The sequence below is a fragment of the Rattus rattus genome, chromosome X (genome assembly GCF_011064425.1).
Source record: "Rattus rattus isolate New Zealand chromosome X, Rrattus_CSIRO_v1, whole genome shotgun sequence".
NCBI classification, from domain to species: Eukaryota; Metazoa; Chordata; class Mammalia; order Rodentia; family Muridae; genus Rattus; species Rattus rattus.
Window position 1 is genome coordinate 70,413,588 of NC_046172.1, and position 13,069 is coordinate 70,426,656.

Here is a 13,069-nt window from a genome sequence, read left to right on the forward strand (position 1 = left end):
TATTCAAGTGAATGAAAAAAAAAAAAAGACAACCACTGGGAAAAAAGAAAGACATTGGATACATTTAAAATATATAAACAAAAATAGTTCTTTTATAAATTACAAATTGTATTGGGATAGGGGTTAGATGTTTTCCTGTTTTACCAATAGTGCATACAATTTACAATTTACTTGGCGTTAAAGTAAAGAATTATTATTTTTTTTGCCACATAGGTCTGTGTTCTGTTTGTCCATACTTGCAAATGATGAAACAATTATCTTTTCTTCCATTTTATTATAACACCCATTCTCTGTTTTCCCGGACAACTCTGAACAGCATCTCTCACATAAACAAAACTGAATTTCTTGAAAAATAAAAAAAAAATATGTCTCAATTCAAAAGCAATATATTGCTTAGAAATTTCTCATATATTTTATCCTATTTTCAGAATGCAATAAATGGTATTTAGAAATATTTTCAGTAATATACACAGTGTGGGATACTGTGGTACATGTTATATTGATAAGTTTATCAATAGGAATGAAGATAAAAAGCTCACAAATATGTGCTTTCAGTGAAAGCTACCATTTCAATGTAAATATTATTGACTCCAAAGAAAATTACCCAGCGTTTTGAAGCTTAATAAAAGAATTTTTCGCATGCTTCATTCATTCATGCTTTGCTTGTTAAGTCAAAAACTCTGTTTAGTATTTACTCACTGTACAAATCAGATGCGCCTTCTCCACTATGGGAAAAATATCAGTGATCATTGATCGTAAATCTCTGCACTCATGGAGCAAATCTTTTAAAGGAGAACTCCGATATTTAATATATATCTTTGATTTATATTTTATAATACTTTAAAAAAAAAAGAAAAAAAGGGTTCACATTGACCTATGGTTCCAGAAGATTTGAGTATATAATAATGTTAACAACATAATACTAGCAACAGGAAGCTGGGAACTCACCTTTTGAACAAAACATACAAAGCGGAGAAAGCAAACTGGAAATGGGAAGAGACTTTTAATATCAAAGTCTATCCCTCACTGACATACTTCCTGCCACACAGGAGCAAAACCAAAACATCCCAAAACAACACCATCAATGAGGTACAAATTTTTCAAATTCCTGAAACCACAGAGGACATTTCTCTTTCAAACTACAACAGTTAGCAACTGAACTCTAATTAGGCCTCAATTCTTAAGATCAACACAGTGAAGAAAAAAATTTCAACAAATGAACCCTTGGTGAACAAATCACACCCAAAAAATACTATTATCATGTTCATAAATTTCACATTTTTTCAATATAAAATTGACTTTTGTCATATAATTGCAGAAAGCATGAAGTTTTTGGACTTCAACCTAAATTCACCATATTAATTTTCATTTTCCACTTTTTATTGGATATTATATCTATTTACATTTCAACCCTTTCCTGGTTTCCCAGACATAAGCTCCCTGTCTGATCCCCCTCCCCTTTGTCTATAAGGGTGTTCCCCTCTACATCCCACCCTCTGACATTTCCCTGCACTGGGTGTCCAACCTTGGCAAAAAAAAAGGGCTTCTCCTTCCATTGGTGCTCAGCAAAGCCATCCTCTGCTACATAAGCAGTTGGATCCATGGCTCAGTCCATATATAGCCTTTAGGTAGTGGTTTACTTCCTGGAAGCTCTGCTTTGCCTCCCTATTCCCTCCCTAGAGTATTCTTGTTCCCCTTTTAAAGAAGGAGTGAAGCATTCGCACTTTGGTCATCCTTCTTGAGTTTCATGTGTTCTGTGCATCTAGGGTAATTTGAGCATTTGGGCTAATATCCACTTATCAGTGAGTGCATACCATGTGTGTTTTTCTGTGATTGGGTTACCTCACTCAGGATGATATTGTCCAGTTTCATCCATTTGCCTATGAATTTCATAAAGTCATTGTTTTTGATAGCTGAGTAATATTCCATTGTGTAGATGTACCACATTTTCTGTATCCATTCCTCTGTTTAAGAGCATCTGGATTCTTTCCAGCTTCTGGCTATTATAAATAAGGCTGCTATGAACATAGTGAAGCATGTGTCTTTGTTGTATGTTGGAGCATCTTTTGGGTATATGCCCAATAAAGGTATTGTTGGGTCCTCAGATAATGCAATGTCCAATTTTCTGAAGAACTTCCAGTCCGATTTCCAAGGTGGTTGTACAAGTTTGCAATTCCACCAACAATGGAGGAGTGTTCATCTTTCTCCACATCCTCACCAGCATCTGTTGTCACCTGATTATTTTCTCCTAGCAACTCTGACTGGTGTGAGGTAGAATCTCAGTACTGTTTCCATTTGTATTTCCCTGATGACTAAGGATGTTGACCATTTCTTTAGGTATGTCTCAGCCATTCAATATTCCTCACCTAAGAATTCTTTGTTTAGCTCAGTACCCATTTTTTATAGGGTTATATGATTCTCTGGAGTCTAACTTCTTGAGTTCATTGTATATATTGGATAGTAACACTCTATCAGATGTAGGATTGGTAAAGATCTTTTCCCAATCTGTTGGTTGCCATTTTGTCCTAATGCCAGTGTTCTTTGCCTAACAGAAGCTTTGCAGTTTTATGAGGTCCCATTTGTCGATTCTTGATTTTAGAGCATAAGCCATTGGTGTTTTGTTCAGGAAAATTTCCCCAGTGTCCATTGATCGAGACTCTTCCTCACATTTTCTTCATTAGATTGAGATTATTTTTGCTTCGAGATTCATAAGGGAAATTGGTCTAAAGTTCTCTTTATTTGTTGGGTCTTTGTGTGGTTTAGGTATAAGCATAATCATGGCTTCATAGAGGGGATTGGGTAATGCTCTGTCTGTTTCGATTTTGTGGAATAGTTTGGACAGTATTGGTATGAGGTCTTCTATGAAGGTCTGATATAATTCTGAACTAAACCCATCTGGTCCTGGGCTCTTTTTGGTTGGGAGACATTTAATAACTGCTTCTATTTCTTTTGTAGTTATGGGGTTGTTTAGATGGTTTATCTGTTTCTGATTTAACTTTAGTACCTGGTATTTGTCTAGAAAATTGTCCATTTCTTCCAGATTTTCAAGTTTTGTTACATATAGGCTTTTGTAGTAGGATCTGATGATTTTTTGAATTTCCTCAGATTCTGTTGTTATGTCTTCCCTTTCACTTCTGATTTTGTTAATTTGGATACACTCTCTGTGCCTTCCGGTTAGTCTGGCTAAGGGTTTATCTATCTTGTTGATTTTCTCAAAGAATCATCTCCTGGTTTGCTGATTCTTGTATAAACCTCTTTTTGTTTCTACTTGGTTGGTTTCAGCCCCGAGTTTGATTAGTTCCTGCCTTCTACTCCTCTTTGGTGTATTTGCTTCTTTTTGTTCTGGAACTTTTAGGTTTATGATATATGCCCTCTGCAGTTTCTTTTTGCAGGTGCTCAGAGCTATGAATCCTCCTCTAAGCACTGCTTTCATTGTGTCCCATAAGTTTGGATAGGTTGTGCCTTCATTTTCATTAAATTCTAAAAAGTCGTTAACGTCTTTCTTTATTTCTTCCTTGACCAGGTTATCATTGAGTAGAGCATTGTTCAACTTCCATGTACATTTGGGCTTTCTGTCATTTTTGAAGACCAGCCTTAGTACATGGTGATCTGAAAGGATGCATGGGATTATTTCTATTTCCCCGTATCTCTTGAGGCCTGTTTTGTGACCAATTATATGGTCAATTTTGGAGAAGGTACCATGAGGTGCTGAGAAGAAGGTATATTCTTTTGTTTTAAGATGAAATTTTATATAAATATCTTTTAAATCCATTTGGTTCATAACTTCTTATAGTTTCTATGTCTCTCTTTTTAGGTTCTGTTTCCACGATCTGTCCATTGATGAGAGTGGGATGTTGAAATCTCCCACTATTATTGTGTGTGGTGCAATGTGTGCTTTGAGCTTTAGTAAGATTTCTTTTATGAATGTAGGTGCCCTTGCATTTGGATCATAGATATTCATGACTAAGATTTCATCTTGGTGGATTTTTTTCCTTTGATGAATATTAAGAGTCCTTCCTTATATTTTTGAAAACTTTTGGATGAAAGTTATTTTTTTCAATATTAGAATGTCTACTCCAGGTTGTTTCTTGAGACCATTTGCTTGGAAAATTTCCAGCCTTTCATTCTGAAGTAGTGTTTGTCGTTGTCACTGAAATATGTTTCTTGTATAAAGCAAAATGCTGATCCACTTTCCATATCCAGTCTTTTAGTCTATGTGTTTTTACTGGGGAATTGAGTCCATTGATGTTAAGAGATATTAAGGAAGAGTGATTGTTAATTCCTGTTCTTTTTGTTCTTAATGGTGGAATTATGTTTGTTTGTCTTTCTTCTTTTGGGTTTGTTGCAAGAAAATTACTTTCTTGCTTGTGCTAGGGTGTATTTTCCCTCCTTGTGTTGGAGTTTTCCATCTATTATTTTTTGTAGGGTAGATTTGTGGAAAAATATTGTGCAAATTTGGTTTTGTCATGGAATATCTTGGTTTCTTCATCTATATTAATTGAGAATGTTGATGGATACAGTAGCTTGTACTGGCATTTTTGTTCCCTTAGGGTCTGTTTGACGTCTGTCCAGGATCTTATTGCTTTCATAGTCTCTGGTGAGAAGTCTAGAGTAATTCACATGGGTCTATGTTTATATGTTCCTTGACCTTTTTCCTTTACTGCTTTTAATAGTCTTTCTTTTTTCTTTCTTTCTTTCTTTCTTTTTGTTTCTTTTTTTGTCTTTGTTGTTTTGACTATTATGTGATGGGAGGAATCTCTTTTCTGGTACAATCTATTTGGAGTTCTTTGACTTTTTGTATGTTTATGGACATTACTGTCTTTAGGTCAGGCAAGTTTTCTTCTAAAATTTTGTGGAAGATATTCACTGGCCCTTTAATTTGGCAGTCTTTGCTCTCTTCTATACCTATTATTCTTAGGTTTGATCTTCTCACTGTGTCCTGGACTTCCTGGATGTTTTGGGTTAGGAGCTTTTTGCATTTTACTTTTTCTTTGATGGTTATTTCAATGTTTTGTATTGTATCTTCTGCACCTGAGATTCTTCCTTCTATCTCTTGTATTCTGTTGGTGATGCTTGCATCTATGACTCCTCATCTCTTTCCTAGCTTTTCTATCTCCAGGGTTGTCTCCCTTTGTAATTTCTTTATAGTTTCTATTTACATTTTTAGATCCTGGATGGTTTTGTTCAATTCCTTCACCTGTTTGGCTGTGTTTTCCTGTAATTCTTTAAGGGATTTTTGTGTTTCCTCTTTAAAGTCTTCTCTTTGTTTATCTGTGTTATCCTGTATGTCTTTAAGGGAGTTGTTCATGTCCTTTACAAAGTCCTCTATCATCAGGTGGAAACCAGAAGGATCATGTCCCTTAGTGCTCCTAGGATACGGTGTCCAGAGGGTTCCAGGTGATTCCTCTTGTGCCAGGAATGTGAGCAGAAGTGGTGATCTTCACAGTGCTCTCAGGTTTTTTCACACTTCTGAGAGTCCAGCTATTTCCCCCATGGGACTTAGGTACAGAGAGCTGTGGGATTGGGTCAGCTATGGATGCAATCCATGAGTGAGTCTTTAATCTGAGCTCACAAGAAGAGAACTATGGAGCTCTCTTTTATACTGTAAACTCCATTCCACTGCCTCACAAAAATACTAAAATAAAGTACTATTTGAAAGGTAGAGAAACATGAAGTAGCAAACATACACCACAGCCAGGTGTGGTGACTCTCAGACTGTAGGAAAGTCAGTGCTCTTGGTGGCCAGAGGAACAGTACACCTGGGACTCTCAGGTCTAAAAGTCACTTGAATTGTCCTTTTAAGGAATTTCTGTGCACCTAGAAAACTATATAACAGCAAACAGAAGAGCTGTGTGAGTCTGTGCCTGTCCTGTGCTGAAAGTCCTAGGAAAGGCTGGTATATGAACCTGGTTAAGATGAGACCAGCCTTCATTGCACACAGGAGTGTGGTGGCTATAGAACCTGTGCAGTTCAGTAGAAGCTGGGGATGAGGCTAGGATGGAGTGAGACTTGGGACTGAAATCTGTTGAGTTTCTATTACCCTTTATTGCATTCAAAATATTTATTGCCCTCCTTCCAGTCTGCACAGATCAGTGCACCAAATCTTGTACCACAGCTTTGCCTGCCTCCCATGAGGTTTGTTGCATCCACGGAAGCCTAGGCCATCCAACACCAGAACCTACCAGATTCTGAAAGACAATTTTAACAGAAGCCATTGCAATATGGCACCATCAGGTCTCAGCTACCCTTCTATAGCAATCCTGCCTACAAATGTGTCCTGTCTACAAGATGTGAAGGAACAAAGATGGAGCAGAGAATGAAGGCATGACCAATCAATAACCAGTCCAACTTGAAACCCATCCCATGGGCAAGTATTAATTTTATGCTTGCAAACTGGAGACTAGCTTAACTGTCCTTAAGGCTCTACTTAGCAGTTGATTGAAACAGACGAATGTTCCCACAGCCAAACATTGAATGGAGGTTGGGGACTCTTATGGAAGAGTTGCTGAAAGGACTGAAGGGCCTTGAAAGTGATGTGAACTCCACAGGAGGAACAACAGAGTCAACTAACCTGGACCTCTCAAATACTGAGCCGCCAAGAATATACTTAGACATGAACACATATGAAGCAAATGTGCAGCTCAGTCCCCATGTGGACTCCCCAACAACTGGAGATTCTCCCTAAAGCTGTAGCCTGACGGTGGTATCTGTTCCCCGACAGGGCTGCCTTATCTGGCCTCAGTGAGAAAGGATGTGCCTACCCTAGCAGAGATTTGATGCGCCAAGTTATGGGGATACACAGAGGGATCCCAACCATCTAATAGAAGGAGAAGAGGGGACAGGAGATGGGTTTCTATGAGGATAGGACAAGGACAAGGAGCAGTGTTTGTTGTAAATTTTTAAAAATTAAAAAAGAAAAAGAAAGAAATATTTTTGTCCCTCATTTCTTTCAAATTTAATGTTTTAATCTCTACATAATAGCTATACAGGATTATGAGGTAAAGATGATATTACAATAAATGTACAGTGAAGACTGGTCATATTGGGATGGTTAGTGTAACCCCTAGTGTAACCACTTATCATTTTTTGTGTTAGAAACATTCAAAAATCTTTTTACTAATTATTTTGAAGTATGCAACTAATTGTCAATACATAAATGTTTGTCTTTTGTATCTTCTTGTAAATATGTAAGGAAATTTAGAGTTTTTATTATGAAACTCGTAATAAATAAAGACGTTTAGAATATTTAATAAGTTATAACACATTCTTTAAAAAAACTGATACTAAGAATAAATTCAACGACATAAGGAGATTCGCTAGACCACAAAACAATTGTATGCATATCCTTCATTGGTCACAGCAAGCAATATTACAAATATTCTCCTATAGCTCTGTTCTGACCTAATGAGAAATTATATTGAGATAAGAAAAATCAGTAAAAGCTATCGTGTTTCAAATCTAATAATTCTTAGAATAGCCTCATATGCATCCACCACATAGCCTATGTAGAAACTTGTTAGTTGGCAGTCCAAACTCTTATCAGTAAGAACTGTTTACCAATGCATACTCTCAGTAGTGGAAAGGCAATAGCCTTCTTACATAAAAGAATTATTTATTGTTCCCTCGAGGTAGCATCAAAAGCAATTTAGGCAGATAACACTTGGAAAAATGAATCTTTGTATAAGGTTGTCTCAAAGGAATATCTACTGGTTATCATAGAATTATTTTATTTACATGGGGCTTTACATGCCGTTTCCCTCTCCCACTAGACCATTTAAGTATATTTTCCTAATATAACCTTTCTTGGGTTTGGTCACTTGTCAAATAGCTGTCAAAATGTTTTCAGTAAGGATGCACAAAAAGAAATGACTGATAAAGCATTCAAATTACACTCTGTATCTGTCACGTAGTGGTATAGTCTATCCTTCAGGGGAAAAAAAAAGTGTGAAATAAATATAAAGGGTAATAAATCCACAACAGAAATCATAATGTTTTCTTTTAAATAATGACTCCTACTGCCTTTTGGTTTGTTGCTTGGGAAGTGTGAAATTTTGCTTAATGGTTGGATCTATGAGGAAGATCTAAGATCTGGGGAATTATTTTAAATCTCTGATAAATGCCAAGAATGTCAAGTACCAAACTGCAACGAAATCCTGTCAGCCCTCAAGCAATATTTAATGGATTGCTGAGATGGATTTTGATCTAATATGGAGCATCTAGCTGTGATGTTATCTATAGGAACAAGTTATATTGCATTTGTTTAGACAAAGATATTAGATTTGCAAATTAAAATTCCAGGTGAAAAAGTGCTGTGTTGCCTTCTTAGGAGTACATGCCAAGGGCTTTTTTCCTCACCACAGTGATTTCAAGTTCTTAATATTGTTGACAAAACTTAATTAACAATATTTTAAGAACACTTTAATGATAAAAGTACTATGTACAAGTCAACCCCTCAAAATGTTTGCAAAGGGATTTATGATTTTATAAATGATTCAGACATGTAATATGCTATCAAGCTTAGCCCTCTAGTCATAATTAAAAGCAATTCTTTAAATTATCCTTGAGATAAAATATTACTAGCAGTGATAACTGCACCCATGTTACCTGGTTCTCAAGTAAAGGCAATGTTTTTGTTTGCTTGATATGTTTACTCAGCTCCCATTAATGTGAACAGGCAATCCCCAAGGATGAAAAAATAGAAATTATAGATCTGGCAAAAGAAATACAAGCTCAGTAAGTTTCATTCTGCAAAGGGATGTGAAATTCCTCCTGACACAACAAGAACAGCAAGCAAACTAAACAGAAGGGAAAAGAACTTGAGAAGCAATTTCCTTATCAAATCATGCCAGTAAAAATCACCAAGATTTTGGCAATCTGACTTGAAAACTTTGGGTGCCTTTAGTGCATCTCAATTTAACTACAATGCTAAAGACCAATGAAGTATGTTTGTTTAGTTCAAAATTATAAAAGTTTGCTAAATGTTAATTAAATCGTGCACATGAGTATTTGAAAACATAAATAACTTGCAAGTTTTTTTCATGACCAGTACCAAGTTTTTTGAGTAAAAAAAGAGAGCCTTCAGAGCATAGTTGAAATTCATTTTTAAACTCTTACAGGAATTGGATTCTCTATTTGTTCTTAGAATGAAGGGTCTAGAGACAGAGGATGAGGAGGACTAAATTGAAACAGTGACTTTAGGACATGGCAGGATGAGTGCACTACAGAACTTACCACATTGTGGTTTCCTGCCCTGTACCTGTACAAAGTCAATGGAGTCAACATTCCGGCATGGAATCATGAGCTTCTCAACGACTCACCTTAACCCAGGAGCCATTTCTTACGAAGATGAGCATTAGGGATTTTCTTTTCTTTTTCTACTTACTTACTTTTCATGTTTACACTCCCCAACCTACTACTCTCAGGGGGAAAACAGAAAAAGTAAGGGAAAAAAGACTGAAATGAAATAAAAAAGAATTTGCTAAGGACCTGGTAGGTTACCCATGCTCCAGTCTAGTGGGTAGTCCCCAACACCTGAGTATTTGCGCACCATGCACAGGGCTCTGTGGGTTATTTTTTTAAAAGGCAGATATTTCCAAGCATACAAAAGTAGCACATATGTCTTAGGGCTAACTACAGCCGACAAGCTGGAAAGCCTCACTAATAAGATGAATTCATACTCTAATCGCTTCTAGGCCCAATTCAGACTGGTCATTGGATGTGGACAGGAGAACATACTACTGCCAGTTTCTTAAGTTAAGATGACTCTCAATTGTATTCTAAATACCTATTTTTATACCCACAGTTGCTTATAGATTGAAATGGTTTTTCTTTTATTGAAAATAGATTTTTTTCATACAATATATCCTGATTATGCTTTTCTCTCCCTTTACTCCGCCCAGTTCCTCCCCACCCATCCAGATCCACCCACTTTCTGTGTCTCACTAGAAAACAAACAGGCATCTAAGGGACAATAATAAAGTATAATAAAGTAAAACAAGAACAAACACAATTGAATGAAAAAGATGAAACCTAACAAACAGAAAGAAAAAGAGAGTCCAAGAAAAGGCACAAGAAACAGACACAGAGCCCCACTTGTTTGCACACTTAGGAACCTATAATATATACATCAAAGACCTGTAGGGTAAGAAAAGAAAAAAATTAAATGATCTAAAGATAATAGTTAATTTTTAAAAGCCATGGTTTACTAAATATGACATTGAGTTCATTTTCTGTTGGCCATCTAGTGTTGGGCATATACTGTTGAGCCTATCTTTAAAAGCAGTTCGTTTCCCCAGAGAGACTCCCTAGAAGAAAACTAAATTTTCAATTGCAAATGGTTATATTTGCAAATTGGAGATAGTTTCTGGATGAGGAATAGGAGCGTATGATCACTTTTCCTTTTAGCTCTAAGACCCACACTGGTGCGGACCTGTGCAGGCCACTAAAAATGCTGCTTCAATCTTTGTGGTTTCATATATTTATCTTGAGTTTTGAAGGCCTTGTTTTTTTTTTTCTTTTTTTTTTTTTTTTTTTGGGGGGTTTTCCCGTGATAGATATTCTTTTTTTTTTTTTTTTTTTTTACCTTTATTAACTTGAGTATTTCTATTTACATTACGATTGTTATTCCCTTCCGTTTCCAGGCCAACATCCCCCAACCCCTCCCCCCCTCTTCTGTATGGATGTTCCTCCCATCTTCCCCCATTACCACCCCCTAACAATCGTTCACTGGGGTTCCAGTCTTGGGGACCAAGGGCTTCCCTTCCACTGGTGCTCTTATTAGGCTATCCCACGTTACCAAGATGTTGGATCCCAGGGGTCAGTCCATGTATAGTCTTTGGGCATGCTTAGTCCCTGAAGCTCTGGTTGGTTGGCATTGTTGTTCGCGGGGGTCTTGAGCCCCTTCTGCTCTTCCAGTCCTTTCTCTGATTCCCTCAACGGGGTCCCATTCTCGTTCAGTGGATTGCTACTGGCATTCAGCCACGTATTTGCTGTATTTGTCTGTGTCTCTAGGAGAGATTTACATCTGGTTTCTGTCAGCCTGCATTCCTTTGCTTCATCCATCTTGTCTAATTAGGTGGCTGTATATGTATGGGCCACATGTGGGGCGGGCTCTGAATGGGTGTTCCTTCTGCATCTGTTCTAAACTTTGCCTCCCTATTCCCTGCCAAGGGTATTCTTGTTCCCCTTTTGAAGAAGGAGTGAAGCATTCGCAATTTGGTCATCCTTCTTGAGTTTCATGTGTTCTGTGCATATAGGGTAATTCAAGCATTTGGGCTAATAGCCACTTATCAATGAGTGCATACCATGTGTGTTTTCTGTGATTGTTACCTCCTCAGGATGATATTGTCCAGTTCAACCATTTACCTATGAATTTCAAAAGTCATTGTTTTTGATAGCTGAGTAATATTCCATTGTGTAGATGTGCCACATTTTCTGTATCCATTCCTCTGTTGAAGGGCATCTGGGATCTTTCCAGCTTCTGGCTATTATAAATAAGGCTGATATGAACATAGTGGAGCACGTGTCTTTTTTATATGTTGGGGCATCTTTTGGGTATATGCCCAAGAGAGGTGTAGCTGGATCCTCAGGCAGTTCAATGTCCAATTTTCTGAGGAACCTCCAGACTGATTTCCAGAATGGTTGTACCAGTCTGCAATCCCACCAACAATGGAGGACTGTTCCTCTTTCTCCACATCCTCGCCAGCATTTACTGTCCCCTGAGTTTTTGATCTTAGCCATTCTCACTGGTGTGAGGTGAAATCTCAGGGTTGTTTTGATTTGCATTTCCCTTATGACTAAAGATGTTGAACATTTCTTTAGGTGTTTCTCAGCCATTCGGCCTTCCTCACCTGTGAATTCTTTGTTTAGCTCTGAACCCCATTTTTTAATAGGCTTATTTGTCTCCCTGCGATCTAACTTCTTGAGTTCTTTGTATATTTTGGATATAAGGCCTCTATCTGTTGTAGGATTGGTAAAGATCTTTTCCCAATCTGTTGGTTGCCGTTTTGTCCTAACCACAGTGTCCTTTGCCTTACAGAAGCTTTGCAGTTCTATGAGATCCCATTTGTCGATTCTTGATCTTAGAGCATAAGCCATTGGTGTTTTGTTGAGGAAATTTTCTCCAGTGCTCATGTGTTTGAGATGCTTCCCCACTTTTTCTTCTATTAGTTTGAGTGTATCTGGTTTGATGTGGAGGTCCTTGATCCACTTGGACTTAAGCTTTGTACAGGGTGATAAGCATGGATCAATCTGCATTCTTCTACATACTCACCTCCAGTTGAACCAGCACCATTTGCTGAAAATGCTATCTTTTTTCCATTGGATGGTTTTGGCTCCTTTGTCAAAATCAGTGACCCATTAGGTATTGGGTTCACTTGGGTCTTCAATTCATTCCATTGGTCTATCTGTCTGTCTCTGTACCAATACCATGCAGTGTTTTTATCACTTATTGCTCTGTGTAATAATGTTTTGAGTTCAGGGATAGTGATTCCCCTTGAAGTTCCTTTTTATTGTTGAGGTGATAGTTTTAGCTATCCTGGGTTTTGTTATTCCAGATGATTTTGCAAATTGTTCTGTCTAACTCTTTGAAGAAATGGATTGGTATTTTGATGGGGATTGCATTGAATCTGTAGATCGCTTTTGATAAAATGGCCATTTTTACTATATTAATCCTGCCAATCCATGAGCATGGGAGATCTTTCCATCTTCTGAGGTCTTTCTTCAATTTCTTTCTTCAGAGTCTTGAAGTTCTTATTGGGTACAAATCTTTTACTTGTTTGGTTAGAGTCACACCGAGGTACTTTTATTATTTGGGTCTATTATGAAGGGTGTCATTTCCTAATTTCTTTTTTTGTTTCTCTCTTGTGTAGAGGAAGGCTACTGATTTATTTAAGTTAATTTTATACCCAGCCACTTTGCTGAAGTTGTTTATCAGCTTTAGTAGTTCTGTGGTGGAACTTTTGGGATCACTTAAATATACTATCATATCATCTGCAAATAGTGATGAAAATGCTGTCTTTTTCCCACTGGATGCTTTTAGTTCCTTTGTCAAAGATCAAGTGACCATAAG